The sequence below is a fragment of the Notothenia rossii genome (genome assembly GCF_949606895.1).
Source record: "Notothenia rossii genome assembly, chromosome: 4".
NCBI classification, from domain to species: Eukaryota; Metazoa; Chordata; class Actinopteri; order Perciformes; family Nototheniidae; genus Notothenia; species Notothenia rossii.
Genome location: NC_136902.1, coordinates 50,244,965 through 50,256,654, shown reverse-complemented (window position 1 = coordinate 50,256,654; position 11,690 = coordinate 50,244,965). Strand labels below are relative to the sequence as shown.

The 11,690-nt window shown below is 39.4% G+C and overlaps 1 long non-coding RNA gene across 1 annotated transcript; it reads right to left on the bottom strand.

The window, feature by feature from the left end:
* Window positions 1–281: 281 nt before the first annotated feature.
* Window positions 282–8,423, bottom strand: LOC307035214. The gene is made up of 2 exons (XR_013807050.1): window positions 2,820–8,423; window positions 282–2,111 (listed from the first exon to the last, which is right to left on the bottom strand). It is a non-coding gene; the product is annotated as an uncharacterized lncRNA (long non-coding RNA).
* Between the last annotated feature and the right edge of the window lie 3,267 nt (window positions 8,424–11,690).

Here is an 11,690-nt window from a genome sequence, read left to right as displayed (position 1 = left end):
CCTTCAGGCAAGAATCCTTCCTGGCATTCGGAAAACGAAGAGTGGAACAGGCTAGCAAGCAGAGGCGGGGGAAAATATTTTGAGTGGGGGTGCTGAGGTGTTGGACTCCAGTGAACACTATAGAGAACCGCAGTGACGCGTCATAAAACCCGGAAGTAAACTTCTTCCGGTTCCTTCGTCAAAAACCAATGCAATTTCTCCATAGGACTTTGGAAAATAGCTCGAAATAAGGTCTGTGGTTTACACACATTTAAGAGAGGGATCATGTTTTGTTCAGCCGGATAATCTCCACATGTCAACCCTACTTTTATAATTTTTGAATCATAAATCTAGTCGCCAGAAGCAAAATGCTAACGTTATGCTAGATGAACTACAAGCCAGTACAGCAGCAGGGTCGCAGGACTTCAACGTCACGCCAACTTAAGATCGTTTCAACTGACTTGCACTGAAACTGCACTTTGAACACTTTAAATATATTAACATTTTAAACTGTATACCCCGGTTATCTAGGCCCTTTTTGTTTTGCTTAATGTATACCACCTTTATCTAGGCCCTTTTTGTTTTGTTTTATGTATACATGTCACACTGTGGGAAACGATATTTCGAGATTTCTGGATGTATAACACATGTAAAACATTTTAAAATAAAGCTGACTTTGCCTTTTCGCGCTTGCATATTTTAACAAAGCTTTTCATTTGAGCCACACTGAATTTAACTAGAAGTCATGGCTGTGTCAATTAACGGTCTGATATTGTTTTACAAAGATGACAAGAAGAGTGTAGATAGAGGAGAGAACCACTAGAAGTCAGGACACGTAAAACAGTGCAGCCTAGATGAAGGTGTGCTTACCGGTGTTGTCAGGGCTAGCATGAGGGACACGGTTTATAGTGTCGGTGAGTAGTGATAGCAAGAGTACCGTTAACCTAGAGTTAATTTATTCACATTAGTGACATTAATTCCCATCAATAAATCCATTTTATGTGTCACATGAAATCTTTATTACAAATATTAAACACCAGAAAACACAGACATATCAATGAAATAAACATACAGTAGGCTATAAAGAATTAAAGGGATAATTGGGAAGGCATTACAAATGTAAATATATTTTAAATAATAAAACAATCCCCCCACCACAGGTATCTACAGAAGAAGAGGGAATTCTCTCCACAAAATGTGAATGCCCATGTGGAGAATGGAAATGCAGTCATGCGGCTGCATTAGCCATCTTTGCCGTCCACAATTTCAGCTGCACTGACACCCCCTGTCATTGGAAGAAGCCAAAGGCAGCTAAACGTACGCATTCAGTGGAGGAGCTATTTCCTCCAACCAATAACTAATTTAACCCGCTGACAAGAGAGCCCACCTCCGAAGATCGTGACTGGCTGAGGGACAGACTCGGGGGCAGGTTCTCAGGAATTTCTTGGCTTCTCTCCCCCGAACCAGAAGAGGAACACTACAGCTTGGAAACACTTACTGTTCCTGAAATTATCAAATCTGTTGGGCATCAGGCAATTGTGGCAAGCATGGCATTGTCTGAGGAGCAACAGAGGGCAATTCAGGTGGCTACCACTGGTCAGCGAACCAACCCAAACTGACATTTGTTCAGGAAAGGAAGGTTGACTGCCAGCAACTTTGGAGCTGTCCTGAGGTCAAAGCGTGTGACTGCTTCCCTTATTGCCAGGGTGCTAGGGCAACAACAGGCCCTTGATGGTGTTTTGTCTGTACAGTGGGGGACTATGAATGAATGTGAGGGCGTCAGGGCATTCACCACTGCAACCCAGATGCAGGTCCATGAGTCAGGATTGTTGGGGGCATCTCCAGATGGTCTGGTAGGGTCTTCCGCTGTGCTGGAGGTAAAGTGTCCCTACGGAGCCAGGGAAATGACAATTAGTGAAGCATTGCAAATCAAGGGCTTCTGTGTCAGTAAGGAAGGAGAAACATTCAGCCTGCGTGAGGAACATCCTTACTGGCACCAAGTGCAAGGTCAGCTTCACCTCACTGCAAGAAAGGAGAAGAAAAAAATAATAATTGTGAATCGTTTTTCATTTACATTTACTCGCCTTTGCAATGTTGTGGTTGTTAGAGTGTTAGGTTTCCTGTCAGCTCGTCTGTTGGGAAGATATAAAATATTAGTTTCATGGAAGTCACCCCGTCACATATAAGAGCATTAAGACATACAGTACATAGGCTAAAACAAAACATCTAAAGATTATAACCTTGCACTTTGATAAGTCTCGTGAACATTTTCACTATTTTGACCTTTTTATAGATCAAAATTCAACTAAAGAAATAAATGGTAGATTAATCCATATTGAAAATAGGTGTCAGCTGCTACACTAATTATAATAGTTATATTTCTTAATTAATTAAGATAAGATATTACTGTATTGATCCCAATTTGGGAAATGTTTGTGTTGCAACAGAACAACAAGAAAAACAAAATATAAGTTATTATATATACAAAAGTATGTGAGGGATGGGATATTAAATTGAATATAAATGTAAAATGTACATGTGATTTTACGTCCAAGAGAATCTATGGAGCAGAGTTCTCTGCCAGCCAGAGGTGATTTGTTATTAGTTCAATATGTCAAACTGATTTCCCTGACTACAATCTTTAGTTACATGGTGAAACGTTATGCTGCTTGTACTAATTAGACTTATCATATAAGCCACACAGGTTTTAATAGGATGTATTCATTATCTTTACTTATGTTGCAGTCTTTTCAGCAGCGCCATCTTTAAAACGGCAACACAGTCACTACCCATCATTTACATTTCACCGTGACATGGACAAAAATGTAACGTCAGCTTACCTCATGGCACGAATCCAGACTCTCCTTTGGAAAACATTGGCCGGGAAACGATAGAACAAGCACGTTTCATGCGAAGACCTGTGGCTGCAACCCGGAGCAAAGCAACAAACCATTGCGTAGCTAACTAGTAGCGCTAGCTTTAGCTAACGTCAGCTAACGAAACTAACTGCCGAGTAAAATTGGAAAACACTGGTAATTAATTATTCTATAATTTGTAAAACTACGGTGTTAAAAACGACAATTTCAAAAATACAGATTCTAATGGTCAGATATAGATATACAGATACTAAAGATAGGCAGGTACTTGCTTTCAAGCAGAACACAGGGGAAAACAAACTTAGCGGGAGTGTTTACGTGTTCGGCATAATGACGTAAAACGGCCTCGACAATTTCTGTAGTCCTTTTCAGCCACTCGGTAAAACCATCGTTTTTCAGACACATAAACTCTTCAAAAATCACCAGTGGGGTCACTGCTGATGTATTTAATGTCGTAGAACAAAACGTGATTTATCTCTTAAATTTGTGTCAACCACAGACCTTATTTCGAGCTATTTTCCAAAACCCTATGGAAAAAATGCATTGCTTTTTGACGAAGGAACCGGAAGTGCTAAAAATGCTAACTTACTTCTGGGTTTTTGGACGTGTCACTGCGGTTCTCTATTACGGGCACTATAGAGCACGCACAAAAGCACTCTCCCACACGCAAACCCACGACTGTTACAATGAAGGCTCGATAATCAGCTCACGGCATATAGGCAGGGGTAAAGTGCTATTTTTTACGAGTGTGGAGCGGACCTCACCTCCTGTAGGGGGGCCTGGGGGGATGCTCCCCCGGGAAGATTTTTTTAAAATATTGAAGTTAAAAGCATCAATCTGGTGCACTTTGAGAGCAACATGAAGAGATCTATGGATACATCTCTTAACACCCAGATCAAACAGAACTGTAAGCAGATGTTCTTTTTCTTTAGGGCTATTTTACAAATCACTCCCCTCGAACAAACAGCTCCGTATGTCCGTTAGTGCAGTTAGCTAACCAGATGCTAACAACACGGTCCCTGCTGCTGGCACCGGTCCCTCTCTCTCGCTCTCTCTCTCACGCACACACTAAATGCGCTATTCACACACACACACACACACACACACACACACACACACACACACACACACACACACACACACACACACACACACACACACACACACACACACACACACACACACACACACACACACACACACACACACACACACACACACTGCGGTCAACTCAGCCGTCTCTCAAGTTTGCTTGGTCAAATGAGCAGTTCTTCATCTTTGAGTGCGCGATTTATAGCGCCTTTACGGTAATTGCCGAGAAGTGGCACTAACGCAAGAGAATGCATGTTTTTTTCTGCTACCAACAATAAAATTGGTACTTTTGGACTCAGTACTTTTTAGACTACTACCACAAATACAATCAAGTACTTTTACTGTGTACCTTTTGAGTAATCCCCTGTCAAACTCCCATGCAGAGTACAATAATGCATGTTTTCTGCCATCTTTGATGAGAGATAAAATCATTTTTTGCCATAAGTTCTCAGTGAAAGTGATACTGCTGGTTAGAATGCTACTCGGACTACTACCACAAGTACAATCAAGTACTTTTATCGTGTACTTTTTGAGTAATACCCTGTCAAACTCCCATGCAGAGTGCATGTTTTCTGCCATCTTTGATGAGAGATAAAATCATTTTTTGCCATAAGTTCTCAGTGAAAGATGTACTGTTGGACTCAGTACTATTTGAACTACCACCACAAGTACAATCAAGTACTTTTATCGTGTACTTTTTGAGTAATACCCTGTCAAACTCCCATGCAGAGTACAATAATGCATGTTTTCTGCCATCTTTGATGAGAGATCAAATCATTTTTTGCCATAAGTTCTCAGTGAAAGTGGTACTGCTGGATAGAGTGCTACTAGGACTTGTACCACAAGTACAATCAAGTACTTTTATTGTGTACTTTTTGAGTAATCCCCTGTCAAACTCCCATGCAGAGTACAATAATGCATGTTTTCTGCCATCTTTGATGAGAGATCAAATCATTTTTTGCCATAAGTTCTCAGTGAAAGTGGTACTGCTGGATAGAGTGCTACTAGGACTACCACCACAAGTACAATCAAGTACTGTTATCGTGTACTTTTTGAGTAATACCCTGTCAAACTCCCATGCAGAGTGCATGTTTTCTGCCATCTTTGATGAGAGATAAAATCATTTTTTGCCATAAGTTCTCAGTGAAAGATGTACTGTTGGACTCAGTACTATTTGAACTACCACCACAAGTACAATCAAGTACTTTTATCGTGTACTTTTTGAGTAATACCCTGTCAAACTCCCATGCAGAGTGCATGTTTTCTGCCATCTTTGATGAGAGATAAAATATTTGTTTTTGCCATAAGTTCTCAGTGTAAGTGGTACTGCTGGATAGAGTGCTACTAGGACTACCACCACAAGTACAATCAAGTCCTTTTATCGTGTACTTTTTGAGTAATACCCTGTCAAACTCCCATGCAGAGTACAATAATGCATGTTTTCTGCCATCTTTGATGAGAGATCAAATCATTTTTTGCCATAAGTTCTCAGTGAAAGATGTGGCTACTGTTGGACTCAGTACTATTTGAACTACCACCAAAAGTACAATCAAGTACTTTTATCGTGTACTTTTTGAGTAATCCCCTGTCAAACTCCCATGCAGAGTACAATAATGCATGTTTTCTGCCATCTTTGATGAGAGATCAAATCATTTTTTGCCATAAGTTCTCAGTGAAAGTGGTACTGCTGGATAGAGTGCTACTAGGACTACCACCACAAGTACAATCAAGTACTGTTATCGTGTACTTTTTGAGTAATACCCTGTCAAACTCCCATGCAGAGTGCATGTTTTCTGCCATCTTTGATGAGAGATAAAATCATTTTTTGCCATAAGTTCTCAGTGAAAGATGTACTGTTGGACTCAGTACTATTTGAACTACCACCACAAGTACAATGAAGTACTTTTATCGTGTACTTTTTGAGTAATCCCCTGTCAAACTCCCCTCCAGAGTACAATAATGCATGTTTTCTGCCATCTTTGATGAGAGATACAATATTTGTTTGCCATAAGTTCTCAGTGGAAGTGGTACTGCTGGATAGAGTGCTACTAGGACTACCACCACAAGTACAATCAAGTCCTTTTATCGTGTACTTTTTGAGTAATCCCCTGTCAAACTCCCCTCCAGAGTACAATAATGCATGTTTTCTGCCATCTTTGATGAGTGATAAAATCATTTTTTGCCATAAGTTCTCAGTGAAAGATGTACTGTTGGACTCAGTACTATTTGAACTACCACCACAAGTATAATCAAGTACTTTTATCGTGTACTTTTTCAGTAATAACCTGTCAAACTCCCCTGCAGAGTACATTACAATAGATTACAAGTATTAGGGTCATGCAGAGTGAGATGAGATCGCTGTCCCTTTAAGAGAGAGATAAAGAGGGGTTGTGCATGTGTGTTTCTGGATGGTAGAGCGACAGTGAGGGAACGTGTGTATGTTTCTGGAAGTGAAACGAGGAAGCAGAAATACAGAGTTCTGTGATGTATTTTGTGAAACAGAAGAACAGCTAAATAAATGCAACGGCCTCCCAAGAAGAGCTCGCCTCTCTCCAGTCATTTAAGCTAAAGTGGGTTATTGAACGTGAAGCTTGTTGCTTCTGCCCTCCTCGACTACGGTCTGGGAGCCGACAGGAAAGTTCAACACACAGATGGCCAGTCCGCCCCTTTGTAGCATATTATTTCGATGAGAGATGAGCAGATCGCCACTGGGCTTTCAACTAAAGACACAGCCATGCAAAAACTGCGGCATTTGTACAGCTCCTTATGGGTAGGCCTACTGCAATTTGTGAAGTGCTTTCCTCCGTGGTGAAACGATCAGCACTGCACCACAGAGGAAAGCGGCAGAAAGTCGCAGGGCGCCTCATAACAAACAAAATTCCCAAAGTTGTCCTGAAATTACTTATTAAATAAACAAAACGAAAAATATAGCCTACTTATGCAAACAACAAGGAAATTGTTTTTATTTTTTATTATAATTACTTACTGTGAAATATATTATGTTTTTGTCATTATTACAACAAATGCACACTTGCAACTGATAACACTGGCAATGATTTTATATTTATTAGACTATTGAAAAAAAGATCCTGCTCCAAATAAGTGGGGGTACGGCGTACCCCCGCGTCCAACGCCCACTACACCACTGCAAACGACATATCAAATCACATCTACAGATCAATACGAAGCGAATGAAAGTGTGTGTGTGTGTGTGTGTGTGTGTGTGTGTGTGTGTGTGTGTGTGTGTGTATTTTAGCGTTTTTTTCCCGGGGAAACACCAGCTGTTGATATGCCTGCTGTGACGTTACGTTAATCCGTTTTCCGCTTGTAATTATGCCGCTACAAGCTTCAAAGTTGTATTTATCATCTGAATTTGCCGAAACAAGTATAATATTCTGAAAGCCAAGACTTTGTTTATTTGGAATCAGATGAAAACAAACTGTAACGGACCCTGCCGTGTTATCTATGATTACTATACGTTTACATTCATATTTCAGCGGAGGGAGGGGGAGTGGCGCTGCGGAAGAGCAGATTGGCGAGTGAGAGCTGTCATCTTCCCTTTACAAGCTTCGCAAATGTATTTATCGTGTGACTTTGGAAATAAAAGTTAGCCGTTGCGACTTCCAACTGATTTCGATAGAGCGGATCACATATAAATAAATAAATAATAATAATAATAATAAATGAATGGTTTAGAAAGCTTCTATGCAAAATATGTTTGCCCCGCCCCCTCGATTGTGTAAACGACCAATGTCCTTGCGTTAACAGAGCGCGTAAATACACCTGTCAATCTCATCTGTAATGGAGGCACTTCGAGGGTACTATATATGTATTTCAACAGAAAAATTGTTATATACACATAATTGTGTTCGAAAATAAAACACAAATGTTTATATGAATTGTTTATTACACATCTTTCGAAAAAAAGAGACTAATCCTATCCTGTTTATTAAAATTGTGTGGTTGCTTTATATATACAGTCTATGTGTGGTTGGCGCAATTTTTCGAATTTCACTTTGTTTTGAAAAGTTGGCGTGACACCTTCTACACACTAGTTTCCCTACTATTTGTCAGCAACAACTGTAGACAGAATTTACAGTTTCAGGTTACAGAGTATTGTTTTCCATTACATCACGTTGGGTAAATTCATGAGGACACCAATAGCCTCCATTTTTAAAAGATATTTGCACTCTTCTCCACCCAACACACTGCAAACTCACATTTTAACAGATGACACGTTTGTAAACAAAAACCCTGCTGGGGGGTCCGGGGATGATACATTTTCTTTTCAAATTGTATTAACATGTCCAAATTTAAGAATCCCCATAACGAGTGTCAACGGATATGTATTTTTTCAAGATGTATTATTTTTGAAAATCAAACAATGTTCTTGTTTATTACAGTTAAAAAAGTCTAAACTGAATATAAGATTTTAACTTGTTATGTCTTTTCAGAGTCTTTGTTTTCTCAACGTTTGGGAAGGTACGTTTTTCTTATTTGTCACACAATTTCAATTTCATATTTTTTTACAAAGAAATGACAGAACTTTGACATTTCAATTACAGCCAAGAAAAAAATAAATTACAAAAGAAGTCCTTTTGGCTGTCACTGAGAAGCTTCGAGCCACAACCAAAACAAAAGAAAATGATTAAGGTGACGAGAAAGCCACTTTCTGGGGTGAGGTGTGTCAGGAGCTTGGAATTCCCGATTCCAAGACCAATAGGACACGGCTTCATCATGCCTATAATCATCATAAAAAGGTAATGAAATATTTATATTTTCATGATTCTTATTTCTGCTTTGCTTTTACCTTCATCATCAGTCATTCATTTGCTCCTTGTCATGTGCAGATGAGTGACAAGAAACAGATGGTGACCGCAGCACCTGCCAGCCAATCAAGAGACAGTGACCACACGGCCTGCCCCATCGACAGTGACCGCAGTGGGCCTGCTACCCCATCGTCGGTTACACAGGCATTCACAGAGACAAGTACTCTGGAGGGGAGTTTGACAGGATATTACTCAAAAAGTACACAATAAAAGTATTTGATTGTACTTGAGGTAGTAGTCCTAGTAGCACTCTATCCAGCAGTACCACTTTCACTGAGAACTTACTGCAAAAAATGATTTTATCTCTCATCAAAGATGGCAGAAAACATGCATTATTGTACTCTGGAGGGGAGTTTGACAGGGTATTACTCAAAAAGTACACGATAAAAGTATTTGATTGTACTTGTAGTAGTAGTCCTAGTAGCAGGCAAAAAATGATTTTATCTCTCATCAAAGATGGCAGAAAACATGCATTATTGTACTCTGCAGGGGAGTTTGACAGGGTATTACTCAAAAAGTACACGATAAAAGTATTTGATTCTACTTGTGGTGGTAGTCCTAGTAGCACTCTATCCAGCAGTACCACTTCCACTGAGAACTTATGGCAAAAAATTATTTTATCTCTCATCAAAGATGGCAGAAACATGCACTCTGCATGGGAGTTTGACAGGGTATTACTCAAAGAGTACACGATAAAAGTACTTGATTATACTTGTGGTGGTAGTTCAAATAGTACTGAGTCCAACAGTACATCTTTCACTGAGAACTTATGGCAAAAAATGATTTTATCTCTCATCAAAGATGGCAGAAAACATGCATTATTGTACTCTGCAGGGGAGTTTGACAGGGTATTACTCAAAAAGTACACGATAAAAGTATTTGATTGTACTTGTGGTGGTAGTCCTAGTAGCACTCTATCCAGCAGTACCACTTTCACTGAGAACATAGGGCAACAAATTATTTGATCTCTCATCAAAGATGGCAGAAAATATGCATTATTGTACTCTGCAGGGGAGTTTGACAGGGGATTACTCAAAAAGTACACGATAAAAGTACTTGATTGTACTTGTGGTGGTAGTCCTAGTAGCACTCTATCCAGCAGTACCACTTCCACTGAGAACTTATGGCAAAAAAATATTTTATCTCTCATCAAAGATGGCAGAAAACATGCACTCTGCAGGGGAGTTTGACAGGGTATTACTCAAAAAGTACACGATAAAAGTACTTGATTACACTTGTGATGGTAGTTCAAATAGTACTGAGTCCAACAGTACATCTTTCACTGAGAACTTATGGCAAAAAATGATTTTATCTCTCATCAAAGATGGCAGAAAACATGCATTATTGTACTCTGCAGGGGAGTTTGACAGGGTATTACTCAAAAAGTACACGATAAAAGTATTTGATTGTACTTGTGGTGGTAGTCCTAGTAGCACTCTATCCAGCAGTACCACTTTCACTGAGAACTTATGGCAAAAATTGATTTTATCTCTCACCAAAGTTGGCAGAAAACATGCATTATTGTACTCTGCAGGGGAGTTTGACAGGGGATTACTCAAAAAGTACACGATAAAAGTACTTGATTGTACTTGTGGTGGTAGTCCTAGTAGCACTCTATCCAGCAGTACCACTTCCACTGAGAACTTATGGCAAAAGAATATTTTATCTCTCATCAAAGATGGCAGAAAACATGCACTCTGCAGGGGAGTTTGACAGGGTATTACTCAAAAAGTACACGATAAAAGTACTTGATTACACTTGTGATGGTAGTTCAAATAGTACTGAGTCCAACAGTACATCATTCACTGAGAACTTATGGCAAAAAATGATTTTATCTCTCATCAAAGATGGCAGAAAACATGCATTATTGTACTCTGGAGGGGAGTTTGACAGGGTATTACTCAAAAAGTACACGATAAAAGTATTTGATTGTACTTGTGGTGGTAGTCCTAGTAGCACTCTATCCAGCAGTACCACTTCCACTGAGAACATAGGGCAAACAATTATTTTATCTCTCATCAAAGATGGCAGAAAACATGCATTATTGTACTCTGCAGGGGAGTTTGACAGGGGATTACTCAAAAAGTACACGATAAAAGTACTTGATTGTACTTGTGGTGGTAGTAGTAGCATTCTATCCAGCAGTACCACTTCCACGGAGAACTTATGGCAAAAAAATATTTTATCTCTCATCAAAGATGGCAGAAAACATGCACTCTGTATGGGAGTTTGACAGGGTATTACTCAAAAAATACACGATAAAAGTACTTGATTACACTTGTGATGGTAGTTCAAATAGTACTGAGTCCAACAGTACATCTTTCACTGAGAACTTATGGCAAAAAATGATTTTATCTCTCATCAAAGATGGCAGAAAACATGCATTATTGTACTCTGGAGGGGAGTTTGACAGGGTATTACTCAAAAAGTACACGATAAAAGTATTTGATTGTACTTGTGGTAGTAGTCCTAGTAGCACTCTATCCAGCAGTACCACTTCCACTGAGAACATAGGGCAACAAATTATTTTATCTCTCATCAAAGATGGCAGAAAACATGCATTATTGTACTCTGGAGGGGAGTTTGACAGGGTATTACACAAAAAGTACATGATAAAAGTATTTGATTGTACTTGTGGTAGTAGTCCTAGTAGCAGGCAAAAAAGGATTTTATCTCTCATCAAAGATGGCAGAAAACATGCATTATTGTACTCTGGAGGGGAGTTTGACAGAGTATTACTCAAAAAGTTCAAGATAAAAGTACTTGATTGTACTTGTGGTTGTAGTTCAAATAGTACTGATTCCAACAGTACATCTTTCACTGAGAACTTATGGCAAAAAATGATTTTATCTCTCACCAAAGTTGGCAGAAAACATGCATTATTGTACTCTGCAGGGGAGTTTGACAGGGGATT